This window comes from Chelonoidis abingdonii, unplaced genomic scaffold (genome assembly GCF_003597395.2).
Source record: "Chelonoidis abingdonii isolate Lonesome George unplaced genomic scaffold, CheloAbing_2.0 scaffold0751, whole genome shotgun sequence".
Classification (NCBI taxonomy): domain Eukaryota; kingdom Metazoa; phylum Chordata; order Testudines; family Testudinidae; genus Chelonoidis; species Chelonoidis abingdonii.
Window position 1 is genome coordinate 1 of NW_027425012.1, and position 22,653 is coordinate 22,653.

At 43.4% G+C, this 22,653-nt stretch overlaps 2 pseudogenes; both read left to right on the top strand.

The window, feature by feature from the left end:
* Positions 1-7,574: 7,574 nt before the first annotated feature.
* LOC116837263 (olfactory receptor 14A16-like) lies at positions 7,575-8,562 on the top strand (annotated as a pseudogene).
* An 8,910-nt stretch (positions 8,563-17,472) lies between these two features.
* On the top strand, positions 17,473-18,694 carry LOC142046046 (olfactory receptor 14A16-like; annotated as a pseudogene).
* Positions 18,695-22,653: the final 3,959 nt, after the last annotated feature.

The window sequence follows — 22,653 nt, forward strand, 5'->3', positions numbered from 1 at the left end:
AGCTGTGTTCAACTACCTGAAAGGGATTCCAAAGAGGATGGATCTAGACTGTTCTCAGTGGTGGGAGATATTAGAACAAGGAGTAATGGTCTCAAGTTGCAGTGCGGGAGGTTGAGGTTGGATATTAGGAAACACTATTTCACTAGGAGGGTGGTGAAACACTGGAATGAGCTACCTAGGGAGGTGGTGGAATCTCCTTCCTTAGAGGTTTTTAAGGTCAGGCTTGACAAAGCCCTGGCTGGGTCGATTTGGTTGGAGATTGGCCCTGCGCTGAGCAGGCAGTTGGACTAGATGACCTCCTGATGTCTCTTCCAACGCTGATATTCTGTGATTCATCAGAGGAGGCACCACAGAATAAAGCACACACACCACAAGATCCAGACCAGATGGCGAGCGGGACGTGTGCATCACATAAGCAAAAGCAGCCTTGCAAAATAACAAGGAGACCACAATGAGGTAAAGAAGGCTGGTGGAGAAGGCTTTATGTCAACTCTGCTCAGAAGGGATTCTCAGAATTGTTCTGAAGATCTGAACATATGACAGAATTATAAAACCAAAGCAGCTTAAGCCTAAAAATATGTTAAAGTAAATAACCACAGTTTCACCAAGGTACAGATCAGAACAGGCCAGCTTGAGTATTTGGAGGATTTCACAGTAAACTGAGCCACCATGTTGCCTCCACAGAAGGTTAGTGGAAACATGCTCCAGTGTACAGTGTAGAAAGGAGAATTGCAGTGACCCAGACACTGTCTGCCATCTGGAAAACAAGCTCTCCTGCTCATTATAATCTCATAGTGCAGTGGTTGGCAGGTGGCAATATATCAATCATACGCCATGATGGTGAAAAAAGCAAAGTTAACCACAGTGAAGAAGATGAAGAGAAAGACTTGGGAAATTAATCCACCATAAGAAAATGACCTGGTGTGTAGTAGGGATTTGGCCACAGACTTGGGGACAGTGAGGGAGATGAATCCAAGGTCCAAGATGTACAGATTCATCAGGAAGAAATATCTGGAGCTGTGAAGGTGGTGGTCAAGCACTACAAGGATGATAAAAAGGAGATTCCCTTTCAGGGCTATCAGGTAAAGCCCTAGAAACAGTATGAAGTATAAAATCTGAAACTCAGAGAATCCCAGGAGAAGGAATTCAGCCACAGTGGTTCAATTGGAAGTTTTCTTCCTCAGCACATCATGTCCTGCCTGTGGAGGGCAGGAGAAGGGCACTGCTCAGGATTAGAGTGACAAGGAAATGATCCTGATTCTCTCTCTCTAATATACCCTAAAATAATTTGGCGTGTTTAGCCAAGCAAAACGCTGGCTGAGAGGAGATGTGGTCACTTTCTATACATAGATCAGAGGGATAATTCCCAGGGAGGGAGAAGAGCTATTGATGCTAAATGACAATGCTGGTACAGGATCTAAAGCGGATAAGCTGGCCATGAGTAAATTTAGGCTGGAGATGCAAAGAAGGTTTTTCCCCATCAGAAGAAGGGCTGAACAAGGGCTGACAGTTATTCCTTAAAAAAAAAGAAGAAAGAACAAAATAAACAAAAAAACAACAACAATCTTTAGATACTACTTTTCAAAATAAAACGCAAATAAAAATTATATATATATATATATAAAATTTTACCTGATAATATTGATATTTATCATTAAGCATTTTTTAATTTTTATCAGTTTACATTTTCAGAGTTACAGGAAATTATGAAGAGGGTCAGACAAAAGTTATTTAATAATAGTAAATGTTGAGATTCAAAAAGTTAAAACTTGAGAACTATGAAAGCACAACCTTTCAACATGATGTCAAAATATGCAAAGTCAATATCCTTAAATCAAACACTCATAAGTTCTCAAACAGCATTTTTCTTACTTTGTCTCGCTGGAATTGGTTGATTGTTGAAGGAAATATTTTTTTGCTGGTTTGTGTGTGTCTGGTGAAATCAATATTTGCCAATATTTACTGATACAAATCTGATTATTCCAAGACTGCTTATAGAGGTAGCAATGGAAAGAGCATTGCATAGGCAACATAAGACCATAACAGTGAGCTATTAGTTTAGTTTTCCTAAAAGATTAAAGCTGTTGTCTGCATTGTGCATAATTCTCATTCAAATGTTGCATGTGAATAAGGAATAGTAACCAGACTGTGTGCTGTGTTTTTTTTAATCTTGAGTCCTATGAGTGCGTATATTGTTCCTCTCCATTATACAGTTTTATGTCACCAATACTCCACTGATTTCAGTGGGTTTACACACCTGCCAAAAATGGCACATGGTGATTGGACATGGCAAAACTCACAGTGGAGGAAATCTTTGAGTTTCCAGGATGAAAGGCAAAAACTCCATTGACTTAGCTTTACTCTCGTGTGATTTAAGTCCAGTTTTTGACCAGCAGCCAGAGGTCTTGCTGGATTAAAAACTTAAAGTAACTCAAAATTTTTGGCTCCTTAAACAAGTGCTGTGTTCCGAATTACAACTATAGTTCAATTACATAAGCTGGGCCCCTATAATTCTACCCAGTTGTCTTCTCTCACATACCGTGGTGAAGGTAAAATTCCTATCCAGAAATTCGGACTGAACAATACTATTAGGTGTTGAATATTCCTCTCAATTCCAACACAGGCACCTGACCCCACAGCATCTCAAAAGGAGATAGTGAAAAATAAGCCACGGCAGCTCATGTCTTTAGGCCTCACTCGTAGGGGCCCTGCAGATTTTGCATTGCTGCCACTTTTACAAGATAGCTAATAATTATTATGGTTATTGTTCAAAGCAATATTAAATGAAAAACTACCGTCGTGTAGAAGAAATGACTAGCACCACCCATTCTTCCTCAGATTGTCGCAGTGATGAGATAGTACAGTTCAGACAGTACCACGTTCACGATCATGTGGGGTGGCAACAGGACTTGGTACAGAATTAAAGAGATCCTGCAAGTGCCTCAGCACCAAGAAGCCAGCAGATTTCATGGGTTCATGTTTCCATTTTAGAATTGGGAGCTCGTTTTGGGAGGTGTTTGTTAGACCCGCCTCTCCATGCTGTTCATTGCAATTGCAGCCCAGAGAATTTGTAGGGAACTATTGCCAAAACCACGTTTTTGGTTCCTTTTCTACATCACTAGACACAGATATATGTGAATATCTCAACTTTGCGACATAAATGGTGTATGTGTATCAGTGTTGTTTGTGAGAGCCAGTGAGTTGTGTGTCGTATATGATTGTTTATGCTGGGAAAGAGTGTGTTTGGTGCATTTTCTTGTTGGCTGGAGTGTTAGTGAAGTGGTTAGTGGTATGTTGGATAGTGCATGTTGGCTTGCTGTGGTGACGTCGTGATGTGAGGCATCATGGTGATCTTAAGTGGTTGTTTGTGGCATCAGTCTATGGAAGATACTGCATGGATATTTGTGTGAGTGTTTGCCTGTGTGTTTAAATGGCAACTCTTGAACACAATAAAAGTTACCTTCCCCCTTCCTTATTGCTCGTAATCTAGCACATCAAATTTCCCATGATATGCCGGAGGTAAAATCCAAATAGAGCTGGGCGAATAATAGATTTTTCATTTCATTGGCAATTTTGAAAAATCAGAAAAAAAAATAATTGTGGGTCAAACTGAAAATGGTATTTTTGCCAAATTTCAAAAAATGAAAAAAAAAAGTTTCAAGTTTCATTTTGACAAAATCTAAACATTTTCTTTCAGTTGTTGATCATGTTTCAAAGTAAAATTACGAGAAAAAAATAAATGAAAAATTGTTTTGTACTGGAAAATCAGAATGTTTCATTCCCAAAAGGGCAATTGTTTTACACTTCAACTGACAATGCCACTTTTTTAACCTCTGACCAGTGCAAACTTTTGTGGTTCATTTTAGGAATAGACATAATTTTTCTCTCACACTGAAACAGATCCTGATTATTTCTGTTTATCTACTTTAGTGTCAGTGGATTTACTCCAAATTTATATCAGTCTAAACTAGGAGCTGAACTTTTCTCTGGCAGCTTGATCAACATGCCTATTTTTTTAATCTGTTTATTTAGGAAGATTTAAAAGTTTACCAATCCTTGCCATGTAAATATCAGAAACAAAACAATCATTACAACATCGAACTTTGATTTAAAAAGACATAAGACAGGAATATAATCACCAGATCTTTCTATTTAATAGGGTTTTACCATAGTACAGAGTGACATTTCAGTATTCGCATATTAACAGACCAGGTATATCTAACAAATGTTCATATGCAAAGCAATTGGACAAGTGTGCTAGTGTTTTGTGGTTTTTTGGGTTTTTTTTGCAGGTGAATACACTTTGAGCACTGAATAAGAGGTAACCAAATATCTAAATATCTATCTGTCCTCTGTCTATATTGCTTAATATGTTATGGTCCATTTGCAGCAGATGACAAGAAGTTAAGAGGACGGGGAGCGAGGTGAGGTGAGGAAAAAGCATGGGGAAATAATTTTACTTTGTGTAATGACCCATTCACTTCTAGTCTTTATTCAAGCCTAATTTAATGGTGTCCATTTTAAAAATTAATTCCAATTCAGCATTCTCTCATTGGAGTCTGTTTTTGAAGAGGTTTTCTTGTTGGAATATTATGACTTTTAGATCTGTAATCAAGTGACCAGGGAGACTGAAGTGTTCTCTGACTGGTTTTTGAATGTTATAATTCTTCATGTGTGGTTGGGGTCCATTTACTCTTTTCCTTAAAGACTGTCCAGTTTGGCCAATGTACATTGCTGGCACATGATGACATATATCACATTGTTAGATGTCGTAACTATTCCAACTACTCCAAGTTGTAGCTCTTATCCCCATTGTAGGGATGACAACTGAGGAATGGAGCAGTGAAGGGACTGAACAAAGTCAGAGGTATAGCTGGGATCAGATCTCAGGATACCTTGGACTCTAGCTTTTTATTAATTAATTATCTGATATGAGACGCCCATTATATTAGGTAAGAAACAGTCTTCGCCCCAGGGACAGGCAGAGGGTGTGAGGGAATAGACAGCCCCAGGGAATGACTTTCCCAAGATAACACAGCAGGTCAGCAGCAGGGCTAAGAACTGATGACAGATGTCTGGAGTACAGTCCAGTGAGCCCACAGTGTTTGGCCCACAATCTTTCCTCTACACCCTGCTCCCTCATTGGAATTGTGATTATTTTAGTCTCTGGAAACTCTTCAGGAAAGTAGATGGCAAGAGAAATTAATTGTTGCCTCTGGGCTGTTGAGGGCTCCAGGGAGTGAGTCGCACAAACCCTTAGAAAACAGACATGGATAATCACATTCCTGAAGCACTAGCATTTTTGACACACGACTCCTCTGCAGACAGCACAGATGTCAGTGTATTTCCAGCAGCTCAATCTCAGTGCGGTGGAGGAATGGCCTCTCATACTGCAGTGATAAGAACATTAGACAGAGAGATTGGTGGATAGAGCAGTGTGTAAGGGGCTAGAGAGAGAGGGGAAACCCATTGCAGTGTGTAGCTGGAGAAGAAAAGACTTCTCAGTCTGGGAAGATATCACACAGATGAGCACTGTAAGTTTGCTCTTGCAATGAAATATATTTGGGAGTTACACAGTGGCACTCTAAGGATGAAATTGTAAGTGACAATTGATTTTTTTCATAGTTTCACTCTTAGCTCAATTTCAGCATGGGAAACTGAGGCAGTTCGAAGAACTTTCCTTAGGAAAGAGAGGGCAGAATATCTGTGCCTCGGTTTCCTTCTATTGGGAGTGGGGAAATTGATGAAACTGACACCTATTTTTAAGAATAGATTGAGGATTTACATTAAAGTAGTCCAAAATTGGGACAAACACTATCAGCTCATTGATACTTTTCTCTCTGTATATATTAGTTTGTTGATATTGCTGTCTGTCTGTCTGTTTGTACTTTTCTCTCTCAATTAGTTATTTTTATATCTCTATCTGTTAGTTTTTGTTAGTTCTGTGTTTCCCTCGCACTCTCTGTGTCTATACTTTTCTTACTTGTTTCTCTCTCTTTGTTGTTCTATCTATCTATCTATCAATCTATGTCTACTCTCAGTTGATTGTTACTTCTGTCTATTAAATTGCTGCAGGGCAGTTGAGTCAAGTGGGTTTGAGTTGTGTGGACTAGGAGCCTGGACTCCTGGGTTCTATCCCCAGCTCTGGAAAATGAGTGTAGTGTAGTGGGTAAGAGTAGCGGGGTCAAGAGCCAGGCCTCCTGAGTTTCATGTGTGGCTCTGGGAGGAAATTCAGTCCAGAGTGGAGAGGAGAGAGGAACCAGAACTGCGGGGTTCTATTTCTGTCTCTCATAAGGACTCTGGGACAGGCACCCCTCATAACTTGAAGCTGAGTGTTAGGGCACTCTGCTGGCTCGTGACAAACTCAGACTCAATCCCTCCTCTGACTGATGATGAGAAGGGGTTTGAATTCCCACTTTACAGGAGGGTGCCTGAGCTGCTAGGCTAAGGGCTGTTCTGAAATGAACTGTCTCAGTCTCTCCTGTTGAAGCTGCTCCACTCTATCAGTAATTAAATAGTCATTGGAGCAGGGACTTGAACTCTTCCAGACAAAAGGTGAGTGACCCAAGTACCACGCTGGAGAACTCTTCTCACTTGCGTTCATTAGCCCAATGACTCTGCATTGTCACTCGCAGCAGTCATTAGTGATGGCAATGATGATTTAGGGACAGAGACTGAGATACAGTCTGATGCAGTCGTTAGAGGAGGAGACTGGGAGTCATGACACGTCACTTGTGTTCCCAGCTCTGGGAGGGAGTTGAGTCCAGTGGTAGAGCCAGAAGTCCTGGACTGTTTTTCCAGCTCCGGGACGGGGTGTTGTAGATTTACTGAGTTAGTTCAGGGGGTGAAACTGGGAGTCAGGACTCCTGGGTTCTCTTCCAAGCTCTGGGAGGGAGTTTAGATTAGTAGTTAGAGAAGCAGGAGGAACCGGAACCTCTCTGTCTCTTGAAATGAGCATGAAACCCCAGCTAGAAGAAGGGGATGGTGTGTCAGAGGTACTATGTGTATTCCTGACTAGATTTCACTGTGTAATTGTGGCAGGGTTCAGTCACTTCCATGCAAGATGCTGCTTCCAGTTTAGAGCAGTATAAAGTGGGAGTAATTCCATGGCATGCAGTGAAATTACCCCACATATTGAAGCAGTGCCCCTGACAGCAGAATCTGGCCAGGCAGACCCCTGATTCTCCTTGGTAAACTGAGATTAGTAACATTTATACAACGTTATCCGTAGTTTGCCCATCTCTGGGTGACAGAGGTATACAAATACCTCGAAAGCAATTGTCCTAATTCTTTTCTCCATCACCCTGGTGTAAATTAGGAGTAACTGCACTGGAGTCCATTGAGCTGATTCTACTTTCTCTCACCCCAGTGTAAATCAGGAGTAACTCCATTGGAGTCAGCGGGGAAGTTTTCTCCATCCTCATTCCCATATTACACCAATGCTTCACAAGCTAAGGGTCTAACTCATGGAAATTAAGGTGGTTTTTAAAAAGGAGAGTTGTTTTACTGATCTCATCCTGGCCCTTTCTCTTTTCCCCCCTTCCACAGACATCACAGATGTCCTGAGAAAGAAAATGTCCAACCGAACCACTTGACCGAGTTTCTTCTCCTGGGATTCTCTGAAGTTCGGGAGCTGCAGATATTCCACTTTGTGGTGTTTCTAGTGATTTACCTGGCAGCCCTGATGGGGAATCTTCTTATCTTCATGGCCATAACATTCAACCACCAACCTTCACACCCCCATGTACTTCTTCCTGATGAATCTGTCCATCCTAGACCTTGGCTCCATCTCTGTCATTGTCCCCAAATCCATGGCCAACTCCGTCATGAACACCAAGTCCATATCCTATGCTGGATGTGTTGCTCAAGTCTTTTCCTTCTTCTTGGTGGGAGCAGATTTTTCCCTTCTTACCATCATGGCGTATGACCGATATGTCTCCATCTGCCAACCACTGCACTATGAGACAATGATGAACAGCAGAGCTTGTGTCCAAATGGCAGCTGGTGCCTGGATCGCTGGAATTCTCAACTCTGTACTACACACTGGGAACACGTTTGCATTGACCTTCTGTGGAGGCAACATGGTGGATCAGTTCTTCTGTGAAATCCCCCAGCTACTCAAGCTCACCTGCTCTGATTCATATCTGACTGAAGTTAGGATTATTGCTTTTAGTATATTGTTATGCTTAGGCTGCTTTATTTTTATCACTGTGTCGTATGTTCAGATTTTCAAATCAGTGTTGAGAATCCCCTCTGAGCAGGGCGGCATAAAGCCTTCTCCACTGCCTCCCTCACCTCATTGTGGTCTCCTTGTTTGTTTGCACTGGGGCCTTTGCCTACCTGAAACCCACCTCCAGCTCCCCATCTGCTCTGGATCTTGTGGTGGCTGTTCTCTATTCTGTATTGCCACCAGTCATGAATCCAATTATCTACAGCATGAGGAACAAGGAGATGAAAGCTGCCCTGAGGAGACTGACTGGGTGTAGGTAATTCACCAAGAATTCATTTCTGTCTTTCTAATAAAAGTTTACTTACTTAGTATCTGTTCATTTAATGTCAGTGATTTCCATGACCACACAGCTTGCACAAAACCAGGTCTGATTCTGATCTCAGTTGCACCAATGCAAATCCAGATTAACTCCGCTGATGTCACTGCTGCTGGGGTGATTTACACTAGTAGAAAATCTGATCCAGATGTGGAGTTAAATGGGTGAAAATTGTATGTTGCAAAAGAAATCAGACTTTCATTCTGTGTGAAATCAATACCCGTTACACTGCTTGGCCACTAGCACCCGTTCCATGGGCAGTGAAAACAATGATGGGAGTTGTCTTGCTTTGCATGTATAAATCAGGAGTGGCTTCATTGGAAACCAGAGGAGTCAGACTGGTGTAAGACTGGGGTAAGGGAGAGAAGACATTTGGGGTAAATCCTCAGCACATCAGTGTAGCTCCATTGACTTTGGTGGCCCTAAAGCAATTTACAGCATCTGTGGATCTGAGCTACCGCTTCCAATGGAGCTGCATATCCATTGCCACGAGCTGTCAACTGGGCCAACTATCTTATAAATCACTATTCTTGACCTAACCATTAAAGGGGTACAAGGAGCCAGACTGTGTCAGTGGGGCTTCCATGTACATTGGGCATATGAGTGATGGAGAGAGTGGCTAGAAATTACAAGGAAGTTTCTAACCACCAGTGGGCAAGGGTCTGGAGCAGCCTCCAAATATAAGTTGGGTGGTTGGGGGGCAAGTGATTGAATTCATTTTAAGAGAGAGCTGGACACATGTCTGAGTGGGATTGTATGATGGGGCTGCTTGTGATGGTGGAGGGCAGGGCTCAGCAACCCTGGGTCTCACTTGCAGCGTATCTCTTATGTTTCTAAAAAGTTAATGCTTCAGGGTTTCGTATGGCAATTGGCAGGGGTCAGGAAGGGATTCTCCCCCACAGTGTATTCTGGAAGGTTTTTTTTTCTTTCAATCTCTGTTGCATCAAGGCAGCCCTAGCTGGAGATGGAACATTGGGTGGGATGTTCTAGGGCTCTGAGGTGGCACTGAGCCATTATCTCTCTCTTGGGTGTTTGGCTGGCTGGTTCTTGCCCACATGCTCAGGTCTAACTGATCATAATGTGGTGGTCAGGAAGGAATTTTCCCCCAAGTCAGATTGGCAAGGACCTTGGAGGGGTTCGCTTTCCTCTCCAACATGTGGTGCAGATAACTTGCCATGATTTTCTGCATGTATCTCAATCATTTCCCTGCCATTGTGGGGGCCTCGGGCACTGGTGCACCTCAGTCTCTCCTATTCTCTGCCGGTGGCACAGAACTGTCTAGTTTCCTGAGGGCTGCCACACTTTGGTCTAATTTCAGTGGTTGGGTTTGGTGTGCGGGTGCCGGATGGTGTTGCAGTACAGCAGGTCAGACTAGATGATCTGGTCGTCCCTTCTGGCCTTGAACTCTATGACTCTGTGACTTTATGGATGTGCAGGGATGGGGAAGAGGAGAAGGGGCCACACACAGAATATACACGAGTAAAGTCCACAGCTTTGCATTAGTACAACTGTCTGTGAGTCACTGTCCTCCTGGCTGAGGGAGGTTACTCCAACTCACATGGAGCCCTTGACCAATGTAGCTGTGCAGTGTTGCTGTATAAACCCCACCCATGGGCAGTGTGTGTTATGAGGCCCCTCTGTGCCCCACCTAGAGGATAGGAGGCTGTTCAATTGGCTGTCAGGCAGCTTGGCTGTTCAGTTCAAGCTGTAGAAGCTCGTACTTTGGGCCCTTGATGTCTCTGGTTGAATCCTCCGGGTTACCAGCCTAGATTAGAAGGTGACCCTCACATACATGCAAGTGGTCTAAGAACTTAAGGGACCTTATTCCTGCACTAATGAGAGGCTGATGTTGCCTACCAAGCTTCTGCAGAACAGCAGCAAGAGTGATGGGAGGGACTCCCTAGTGGGAGAAGGGGCAGGTTTATTTCCGGGTCATCTCACACATGCCCATTCCTAGTCCTAGGACTGGGGGGTGCAACAGGGGCTGGCTGGAGACGGGAGGTGTGGGACTGGCTGCAGACAGGGCAGGGGGTGCAGTGGGGGCTGGCTACAAGCAGTGTTGTGGGTACCAGGCCATCCCTAGATATTCTGGGGCCCTACGCAGGCTTCGGTCGGGGGGGTGGGCTGGCCTCTGTGGGGGGGTGGGGCTGGCTTTGAGGGTGGGGGGCAACCACCCCTCGGCACTCCCCGGTGGCGCACGGCTGGGGCCAGGTATCTGTGCGTTCAGGTCCGGTGAGGTTGAGCGAGGGGCGCTGGAGAAGAGCCAGAGCAGCAGGAAGCAGCGCAGCGACCCCAGCAACTGGAGGAGGAATGACATCACTTCCCGGCCTCCCGGAGCTGATCAAAGCCACAGCGCTGGGTGAGCATCCAAGACATCTTGTACACTGCTTTTTGGCGCCCTCAAATCATGGCGTCCTAGGCAGCCGCCTAATTTGTCTAATGGTTGCACCAGCCCTGACAGTGAGGGAGATGGATTCAAGGTCCAGGATGGACAGATTCATCAGGAAGAAGTACCTGGGGGTGTGAATGTGGTGGTCAAGCACTACAAGGATGATAGAAAGGAGATTCCTTTTCAGGGCTATCAGGTAAAGCCCTAGAAATACCACAAAGTGTAAAATCTGCAGCTCCCGAACCTCAGAGAATCCCAGGAGAAGGAACTCGGTCACGGTGGTTCAGCTGGACATTTTCTTCCTCAGCACATCATGTCCTGCCTGTGGAGGGCGGGAGAAGGGCAGTGCTCAGGATTAGAGTGACAAAGGAAATTGATTCTCTTTCTCTAATACACCCTAAAAGAATTTGGCGTGTTTAGCCAAGCAAAACACCGGCTAAGAGGAGATGTGGTCACTTTCTATAAATAGATCAGGGGAGGGAGGGAAGAGAGGGAGAAGAGTTACTGATGCTAAAGGAAAATGCTGGCACAAGAGCTAATATGGATAAGCTGGCCATGAGTAAATTTAGGCTGGAAGTTCGAAGAAGCTTTGTCTCCAGCAGAAGAGGGCTGAACTAAGGCTGATATTTATTCCTTTAAAAAAAAACAAAAACAAAAAACCTTTAGATGCTACTTCTCAAAATAAAATGCAAATAAGTCTCCTGACCATAGACATTAGTATCTTATACATAGGCTTGGCGGTATTTAATTTATTATATATATATTTTGACTGAAAATATTGATGTTTATCATTAAGCATTTTTTTATTTTTATCTGTTTAAATTTTCACAGTTACAGGAAATTATGAAGGGGGTCAGACAACAGTTATTTAATGATAGTACATGCAGAGATTCAAAAAGTTAAAACTTGAGAACTATGAAAGCACAACGTTTCAACATGATGTCAAAATACACAAAGTCAATATCCTTAAATCAAACACTCATAAGTTCTCAAGCAGCATTTTTCTTACTTTGTCTCGCTGGAAATGTTGATTGTTGAAGGAAATATTTGTTCGCTGGTTTGTGTGTGTGGTGAAATTAATGTTTGCCAATATTTACGGATACAAATCTGATTCTTCCAAGACTACTTATAGAGATAGCAATGGAAAGAGCATTGCATAGGCAACACAAGACTATAAGAATGAACTATTAGTTTAGTTTTCCTAAAAGATTAAAGCTGTTGTCTGCATTGTGCATAATTCTCATTCAAATGTTGCACGTGAATAAGGAATAGTAACCAGAGTGTGTGTTTTTTTTTAAAAAAATATCTTGAAGTCTTTGACCTATATTGTCCTCTCCATTATACCAGTTTTATGCCACCATAACTCCACTGATTTCAGTGGGGTTACACCAGTGCAAACCTGGCACAATGGGGTGGACAGTTTTCACTCTATCTTTACTCAGGTAAAACTCACGATGGAGGAAATTCTGATCTCGGGGATGAAGTCGAAACAACTCCAATCACTTCAGCTTTACTCTGGTGTTATTGAGATCCCAGTTTGGCCCAACCAGAGTCTTGCTTGATTAAACACGTATAAGTAACTCAAAATTTGGCTCCTAAATTGACTTGTTCAGCAATTTATAACTATAGATGAATGCATCAGCTGCACACATTCCAAACCCAATTGTCTTCTCTCATGTACCTTGGAGAACGGCAAAAATGCTACCCAGAAATATGGACCTGGACACAATACACAACAGGCATTTGACCCCAAAGCATCTCAAAGGTGGTAAGAAAAATAAGCCACCACACTGCCTTGGCCTCACTCTAGGAGAAGGCAGGCCCTGTGCAGATGTTGCAGAGCTGCCACTTTCCCACCAAAGACAGGTAAGAATAATATTGGGTGTGTTCTGAGTGCAATATAAATAAAAACTCTTATGTAGGAGAAATGACATCAGCCCTACACATTCCTCAATGTCACAGTGATGGATATATGTAGTTCAGACAGAAGGTTCAAGACAGTGGGGCAACAGATTATGTACGGGAATAAAGAGATAGATCATGCAAGTACCTCAGCACCAAAAAGCCAGCAGATTTCCAGTGGGTTCCCATGTTTCCATTTCAGTGCTGGGGAACTGGTTGTGCGAGGGGTTTGTAGACACCCCCCTGACATACACTCTGTGCATTGCCAATTCTCAGCCCAGAGAATTTGTGGGAACTGATGCCAAACTCAGATCTGGTTCCTTGTTTTGTAACATCACTGTACACAGTACACCATCTAAACTGGGAAATAAAGGTGTTGTGTTTGTGTGTGAGAGCCAGTTAGTGTGTGTCTATGATTGATTTTGTGCTGGAGGAAAGACTGTATTCGATGCATTTAGGCTGGTGTGTTAGAGTGAGTGTTTGCATGTTGTATGATGTATGTGTGCCTTCTTGTGTGACGTGTGAGTGAGCATCATGGTGTGTGTGTGTGTGTGTGTGTGTGTGTGTGTGTGCATCAGTCTATGGAAGATAGTGCATGAATGCTTCTGTGAGTGCTTGCCTGTGAGTTTAAATGGCAACTATTAAACACAATAAAAGTTACCTTCCCCCTTCCTTATTGCTCGTAAACTAGCACATCAAATTCCCCATGATATGCAGGAGGAAAATCCAAATAGAGCTGGGTGAATAACAGATTTTTCATTTCGCTGGCAATTTTGAAAAATCAGAAAAAAAATAATTGTGGGTCAAACTGAAAATGCTATTTTTCAAAATTTCAGGTGAATCAAAAAGTCAAAAACAATTTTGTTTCAGGTTTCATTTTGACAAAATGTAAACATTTGCTTTCAATGTTGACCATGTTTCAAAGTAAAATTAAGGGAAAAAAAATAAATGAAAAGTTGTTTTGTACTGGAAAATCAAAATATTTCATTCCCAAAAGGGCAATTGTTTTACACTTCAACTGACTATGCCACTTTTTTTAACCTGTGACCAGTGCAAACTTCTGTGGACATAATTCTTCTCTCACACTGATATAAATCCTGATTATTTCTATTGATCTACTTTAGTGTCAGTGGATTTACTCCAAATTTATATCAGCCTAAACTAGGAGCTGAACTTTTCTCTGGTAGCTTGATCAACATGCCCATTTTTTTAAACTGTTTATTTAGGAAGTTTTAAAAAGTTTACAAATCCTTGCCATGTAAATATCAGAAACAAAACAATCATTACAACAGTGAACTTTGGTTTAAAGAGACATCAGACAGGAATATAGTCACTATTTAACAGGGTTTTACCATAGTACAGAGTGAGGATCATTAGAACTCCTATGTCATTTCTGGTGATTTTATTAAAGTGAGTGGCATTTCTGTATTCACATATTAACAGACCAGGTATGTCTATCAAATGTTCATATGCAAAGCAATTGGACAAGTGTGCTGGGATTTTATTTTATTTTATTTTATTTTCACGGTGAATATACTTTGAGCACTGAATAAGAGGTAACCAAATATCTAAGTATCTATCTGTCCTCTTTCTATTTTGCTGACTATGTAATGGTCCATTTGCAGCAGTTGACAAGAAGATGAGAGGAATGCGGGGGAAGGAGAGGAATAAACATGGGGAAATAGTTTTACTTTGTGTAATGACCCATCCACTCCCATTCTTTATTCAAGCCTAATTTAATGGTGTCCATTTTACAAATTAATTCCAGTTCAGCAGTCTCTTGTTGGAGTCTGGTTTTGAAGTTTTTTGTTGTTGTAATATTGCAACTTTTAGGTCTGTAATCAAGTGACCAGGGAGACTGAAGTGTTCTCTGACTGGTTTTTGAATGTTATAATTCTTGACGTCTGATTGGGGTCCATTTATTCTTTTACATAGAGACTGTCCAGTTTGGTCAATGTAAATGGCAGTGGGACATTGCTGGCACATGATGACACATATCACATTGGTAGATGTTGTAACTATTCCAACTATTCCAACTACTCCAAGTTGTAACTCTTACCCCATTGTAGAGATGACAACTGAAGAATGGAGCGGTGAGGGACTGAACAAAGTCAGAGGAATAGTTGGATTCAGATCTCAGGATACCTTGGACCTTAGCTTTTTAATAATTAATTATCCGATGGCTGGACCTGATATGAGAAGCCCATTATATTAGGTAAGACACAGTCTCCACACCAGGGACAGGCAAAGGGTGGGAAAGAAAAGACAGTCCCAGAGAATGACTTTCCCAAGGTAACACAGCAGGTCAGTGGCAGGGCTAGGAATTGATGCCAGAAGTCTGGAGTACAGTCCTGTGTGTCTGCACTGTTTGCCTCACAATCTTTCCTCTAGACTCTGCTGCCTCGTTGTAATTCTGATTATTTTATTTCTGGAATCTGTTCAGGAAAGTAGAGGGCAAGACAAATTAAAAGTTGCCTCTGGGCTGTTCAGGGCTCCAGGGGGTGAGTCTCACAAGCCCTTAGAAAACAGACATGGATAAATCACCTTTCTGCAGCATCAGCCCTTTTGACACACAGCTCGTCTGCAGACAGCACAGATCTCAGTGTATTTCCAGCAGCTCAGCCTCAGTGCGGTGGGGGAACGGCCTCTCATAGTACAGTGATAAGAGCATTAGATAGAGAGATTATAAGTGATTTTTTTTCATAGTTTCACTTTTAGTTCAATTTTGGCATTAGAAACTGAGTCAGTCCAAAAAAATTATCTTAGGAAAGAGAGGGCAGAATATCTGTGCCTCAGTTTCCTTCTATTGGGAGTGGGGAAATTGATGAAATTGACAGATTTTTTTTTAGACTGGATTGAGGAGTTTACATTAAAGTAGTCCAAAAATTGTGACAAACACTATCAGCTCATTGACACTTTTCTCTCTATATACATTAGTTTATTGTTATTGCTGTCTGTCTGTCTCTTTGGACTTTTCTCTCTCAATTAGTTTGTTTTTACTTCTCTATCTATCTGTTAGTTTTTGTTAGTTCTTTGTTTCTCTCGCAATCTCTGTATCTGTTCTTTTCTTATTTGTTTCTCTCTCTTAGTTTGTTGTTCCATCTATCGATCTATCATCAATTCGTCTCTAGTTCTCAATTTACTGTTACTTCTGTCTATTAAATTGCTGTAAGGGCAGTAGAGTCAAGGGGGTTAGCGTAGTGGTGACTAGGAGCCTGGACTCTTGAGTTCTATCCTCAACTCTGGAAAGAGATTGGGGTCTAATGGATAAGAGTAGCGGGGACAGAGAGCCAAGCCTCTTGAGCTTTATGTGTGGCTCAGGGCGGAAGTTCAGTTCAGTTTGTAGAGAGGAGGAACCAGAATGGGGGGTGTGTGTGTGTGTGTTCTATTTCTGTCTCTCATAAGGACTCTGGAGCAGGCACTTGAAACTAAGCAGTTAGGGCACTGTGCTGGCTTGTGACAAACTCAGGTTCAATCCCTCCCTCCCACTGATGATGAGAAGGGGTTTGAATTCCCACTTTACAGGAGGGTGCCTGAGCCACTAGGCTATGTCCTGTTCTGAAATGAGACTGTCTTAGTATCTCCTGTTGAAGCTGCTCCACTTTTTATGAATAATTAAATAGTCACTGGAGCAGGGATTTGAACTCTTCCAGACCACAGGTGAGTGCCCTAAGTACCACACTGGAGAGTAATTCTCACTAGAGTTCGTTAGCCCAATGACTCTCCCTTGTCACTCTCGGCAGTCATTGCTGATGGCAATGGAGAGTCACTGGGACAGAGGCTGATGCAGTCGTTAGAGGAGGGGACTGGGAGTCATGACACGTAACTTTTGTTCCCAGCTCTGGGAGGGAGTTGAGTCCAGTGGGTAGAGCCAGAACTCCTGGCCTGTAGATTTACCGGGTTAGTTCAGGAGGCAAACTGGGAGTCAGGACTTCTGCGTTCTCTTCCAAGCTCTGGGAGGGAGTTTAGATGAGTGGTTAGAGAAGCAGGAGGACAGCCGGAATGTCTGTATCTCACAGCGAGCGTGGATATCTGGCTAGAACAGGAGATGGGGAACCAGAGCTCCTGGGCTGTATTATTAACTCAAGTTTACCATGCAATTATGACTGGTATGGGACACCTCCATGTGAGATGCTGCTCCAGTTTAGAGCAGTATAAAGTGGGAGTAATTCCATGGCATGCAGTGAAATTACCCCACATTTGTTTCAATGCACCTCACAGCAGAATCTGGCCAGGCAGACCCCCCATTTCCCTCGGTAAACTGAGGATAGCAACACTGTTATCCAGAGTTCGCCCACCTCTGAGTGACAGAGGTAACAAATACCTCAAAAGCAATCGTTCCTATTTCTCCTCTCCATCACCCTGGTGTAAATTAGGAGTAACTGCACTGGAGTCCATTGAGCTGATTCTACTTTCTCTCACACCAGTGTAAATCAGGAATAACTCCATTGGAGTCAGTGGGGCTGTTTTCCCCATCCTCATTCCCATATTACACCAATCTTCACAAGCTAAGGGTCTGATTGAAGGAAATTAAGACGGATTTCACAAAAGGAGAGTTATTTTACTGATCTAATCCTGGCCCTTGGTCTTGTCCTTCCCTCTGCAGACATCCTGAGACATGTCCTGAGAAAGAAAATGTCCAACAGAACCACCGTGACTGAGTTCCTTCTCCTGGGATTCTCTGAAGTTCGGGAGCTGCAGATTTTGCCACTTTGTGGTGTTTCTAGTGATTATCTGGCATCCATGGTGGGGAATCTTCTTGTCACTTGTGGTTGTAGCCTCGACAACTACCTTCACACCCCATGTACTTCTTCCTGATGAATCTGTCCATTGTAGACCTTGGCTTCATCTCTGTCACCGTCCCCAAATCCATGGCCAACTCCCTCATGAACACCAAGTCCATTTCCTATGCTGGATGTGTTACTCAAGTCTTTTTCCTCGTCTTCTTGTTGGGAGAGGATTTTGCCCTTCTTACCATCATGGCGTATGACCGATATGTCGCCATCTGCCAACCACTGCACTATGAGACAATGATGAACAGCAGAGCTTGTGTCCAAATGGCAGCTGGTGCCTGGATCAGTGGGATTCTCTACTCTGTGCTACACACTGGGAACACATTTGCATTGAGCTTCTGTGGAGGCAACATGGTGGATCAGTTCTTCTGTGAAATCCCCCAGCTACTCAAGCTCGCCTGCTCTGACTCATATATGAGTGAAGTTGGGGTTATTGCCTTTAGTATATGTTTAGTCTTAGGCTGCTTTATTTTTATTCACTGTGTCATATGTTCAGATCTTCAAATCAGTGTTGAGAATCCCCTCTGAGCAGGGCCGGCATAAAGCCCTATCCACCTGCCTCCTCACCTCACTGTGGTCTCCTTGTTTGTTTGCACTGGGGCCTTTGCCTACCTGAAACCCACCTCCAGCTCCCCATCTGCTCTGGATCTTGTGATGGCTGTTCTCTATTCTGTATTGCCACCAATCATGAATCCAATTATCTACAGCATGAGGAACAAGGAGATGAAAGCTGCCCTGAGGAGACTGACTGGGTGTAGGTAATTCACCAAGAATTCATTTTCTGTCTTTATCTAATAAAAGTTTGCTTATGTTGTATTTGTTCATTTATGTAGGTTATTTCCATGACCAAACAGCTTGCACACAACAGGGTCTGATTCTGATCTCAGTTGCACCAATGCAAATCCAGATTAACTCCGCTGATATCACTGCTGCTGGGGTGATTTACACCAGTAGAAAACCTGGCCCAGTTGTGGAGTTAAATGGGTGTAAAGTATGTGCGCGAGTGGAAAAAGACTTTCATTCCGTGCCAAAACAATACCTGTTATACTCCTTGGTCACTTGCATCCATCCCATGGCATTGGTGAAAACAATGACTGGAGTTGTCTTGCTTGTGTGTAAAATCAGGAGTGCAATTTTTTGCTTTGGAATCAAAAGGAGTCAGACTGGTGTAAGACTGGGGTAGTTGAGAAAACATTTGGGGTTGATCCTCAGCACATCAGTGTAGTTCCATTGACTTTGGTGGCACTAAATCAATTTGCAGCATCTGTGGATCTGAGCTACTGCCTCCAGTGGAGCTGTGTATCCATTGCCACCAGCTGGGGACTGGCCCATTGTCTTATAAACCACCATTTGTGGCCTAACCACTAGAGGGGACTAGAAGCCAGACTGTGTTAGCCTGGCTCACATGCACATTCGGGTGTGTGAGAGATGGAAAGACTGGCTAGAAATTATGGGGAGGTTTCTAACCACCAGTGGGACGAACTTCTGGAGCAGCCTCCCAATAGCAGTTGTGGAGGGCAAATGACTGAATTAGTTTTAAGAGCGACCTGGACACATATCTGAGTGGGATTGTATGTCTGGGCTGCTTGTGATGCTGGGAACAGGGCTCAGCAACCCTGTGGTCACTTGCGGCGTATGTCTTAAGTCCTAAAAGCTCGTTCTTCGGGGTTCCTCTGTCCACTGGCAGGGGTCAGGAAGAGATTCCTCCTCCTCCAGTGTATTCTGGGAGGTTTTTTTTTTTTTTTAATCACTAAAGCATTCGGGGTGGCCCTAGCTGAAAAGGACACTGGTTGGCTGTGCCAGGGCTCTGAGGTGGCACTGAGACTTATATCTCTCTCTCTCGGTTGCTTGGCTGCCTGGTTCTTGCCCACATGCTCAGGGTCTAACTGATCACCGTGTGGGGGTCAGGAAGAAATTTCCCTCGTATTCAGATTAGCAGGGACCTTGAGGGTGGAGGTTGCTTTTCCTCTGCAGCGTGTGGTGTTGTCACTTGCCAGGATTTTCTGGGTGTATCTCAATCATTTCTCTGCCATTGTGGGCGCTTTGGGCACTGGTGCCCCTCAGTCTCTTCTCTTGGTCTGCCAGTAGCACAGAACCATTTAGTCTCCTGAGGGCTGTGACACTTTGGTCTAATTTTAGTTTGTTGGTTTGGTCTGTGGGTGCCGGGTGGTGTTGGCATAGAGCAGGTCAGACTGGATGATCTGCTTGTCCCTTCTGGCCTTGAACTCTGTGACTCTGTGACTTTATGGATGTGCAGGGATGGGGGAGAGGAGAAGGGGCCATACAGAGAATAAACTCCAGTTAGAGTCCATGGCATTACATTAGTACAACTATCTGTGATATCTTGTCCTCCTGGCTGAGAGAGGTGACTCCAGCTCAGATGGAGCCCTTGGCCCCTGCAGCTGTGCAGTGTCGCACTCATGGGAAATGCATGTTATGAGGCTCCTCTGTGCTGCACCTAGAGGATAGGAGGCTGTTCCAGTGGCTGTTATACAGCCTGGCTGTTCAGTTCAAGCTGTAGAAGCTTGTACTTTGGACCTAGATATCTCCTGAGTCCCCCGGGTGCCAGTCTTGATTAAATGGTGACCCTCACAGACAGGCAAGTGGCCTGAGAACTTCAAGGGACCTTATTCCTGCACTAATCAGAGGCTGATGTTGCCTACCAAGCTACAGCATAACAGCAGCGGGAGTGAGACCTAAAAGTGGAGGGACTCCTTAGTGAGGGGAGGGGCAGGTTTATTCCTGGATCCTCTCAGAGATGCCCATTCCTAGTCCCTCTGCACCCTGGAGACCGAAGATGCATGGTCTTTATCCGGCTTAAATCCATGCTCCAAGACGAAGTTTTGAAGTCACATGGGCAAGTCATATGTCCATGAATGATTCAGAACTTTACCAGCCGATGCCACATTCCCAGGAAAGCTCAGATGTGGACTGGCATTTCTCAGAGTTCATTGTTAACTGAAGTGTTTCTTGATAGCGCTCTTATTGAGAATAGTCTTTTCTCAAGAATGTGACCAACTGCTTCACTGAGGCTACTTAAAATCAAAGAAGTACATAGCCACACTCATAACTTATAATACAAAAATGATACATGCATGTAATTAAGATGAATATATCCAGTAGATCATAACCTTTGCAGAGATATGTTACCTGGCACTTCTAGCATAAGACATATTCCAGTCATGTCATATTTATACTCATAAGCATATTTCTATAAAGCATTATGGGGTGCAACATCACACCAGACATTCTTGTACTTCTGGGAAAGCTGTGGCCCTGCCCGTGCCTATGTGACCCCTCCCGCCAGTGTGATCTTGCATATGTCCCTCATTTATGAAACTAGAGAAAACCACATCTGGTTTTGACTCAGTACCAGACAGGGGACAAGCCAGACGAAAAGGGGATTATCCAGCTTATAACCAAATGAATTGCCAGCTCCCTCGATCCACCATGCTCACCCCTCCAGAACAGCTTCTGAGCGGCTTCTTAGATACCTCCTCTACCAGGAATATGTTCCAACAAACCAGATCTCCTGCCTTCTGTCTCAGAGGGACAGGTGGTGGGTATATTGTCCAACAGTTAACATTGTGGGTCCTTGGGAACTTGTGTTTTACTCCTCAGGACTCTCAGAAAATCGCATCTCTGATCTTAGACCAACCTCCTGTCCTTTTCCTAGATGTGACACCTCTAGGTTATGTGTGAGACACACTGCCTTGGAGAAGTGTACGTGCTTCAGAGGTGAAAAGAAAGATTTAGTTCTCAAGGGCTATCGTTAAGGACCAAATTAACAAGAGACGGAAAACAGGCTTTCATCTAGAATTTTAAAGGTCCCAAGAGGATCTGAACCCTAGGTCCCATCAATGGAAATTTTTGGAGAATATTCATAGGATTTAAGGCCGGAAGGGAACATTAGCTAACTCAGTCTGAGTCTTTTGACCTCCTATAGATCACAAGTGAGTTACCCCTGTCTTGAGCCCAATAACTAATTTTTCATGAATGCATGTTCCAGAAGAGCATTCAGTCTTAATCTGAAGACATCAAGCGATGGAGAATCCAGCACGGGCCTTGGTAAAAGCCGCCAAGGTGAATTGGATGTCCAGTCCCATTGAAGGGAATTTTCAAAGCTACTTGGGGAATATGATAGACTTGAAGTTCTGAGCCTTATTGTATTTGTGTCCCATCATATAGTTTAGCATATGGCACAAGGGATGTTGCTGCTCTTTGATCATATCCTCAAAGGCAGTTGCTGTACTAGGAAGAGAAAAGAAGTCTGAGTGGGGACCTGATAACAGTCTTCAAATGTGTAATGGGCTGTTATAAAGAGGATGGTGATCAATTGTCCTCCATGTCCACTGAAGACAGGACAAGAAGTAATGGGCTGAATCTGCATCAAGGAGATTTAGGTTAGAGATTAGGAAAAGTTTTCTAACTCTAAGGACAGTTAAACTCTGGAATAGGCAACCAAGGGAGGGTTTGGAATCCCCATCACTGGATGTTTTTGAAGAAGAGGTTGGACAAGCACCTGTCAGAACTGGCCTATGTTTACTAGGTCCTGCCTCAACTTCTCGGGGTCCTTTTCAGCCCCACGTTTCTATGGTTCTGTGATTCTATAATCTACTTACAAAAGACAGAGTTCACTTTTCTCTATCAGGTCGACTGGCACCAGCCATGGAATCAGCAGAGATATGGGCATGTTCTTCAAAAAGGAAGATTATTTTTTTCCAGCAATTTAAGAAGGGATTTTCAAAGAGCCAGGCACCCAATTCTCCTTGGATTTCAGTCCCTTCCAGCCCAGCAATTCTGTGATTCTATGGTCTCTGGTGGATATCGAAGATCATAAGTCAATGAACTCACAGCTTCATACCAGGGTATCACTGCCCAATATAGACACTTGCACTTCATCAGTTAAGGCCTAGATATGAAAGATGTTTAGGTGCCTAGTAGGTTTTTCTAAAGGATATAGGTGTCCAAAACTTATTGACCCAGGCGTGGTGACCCGCAGTGTAGCAACACCTAAATTTTA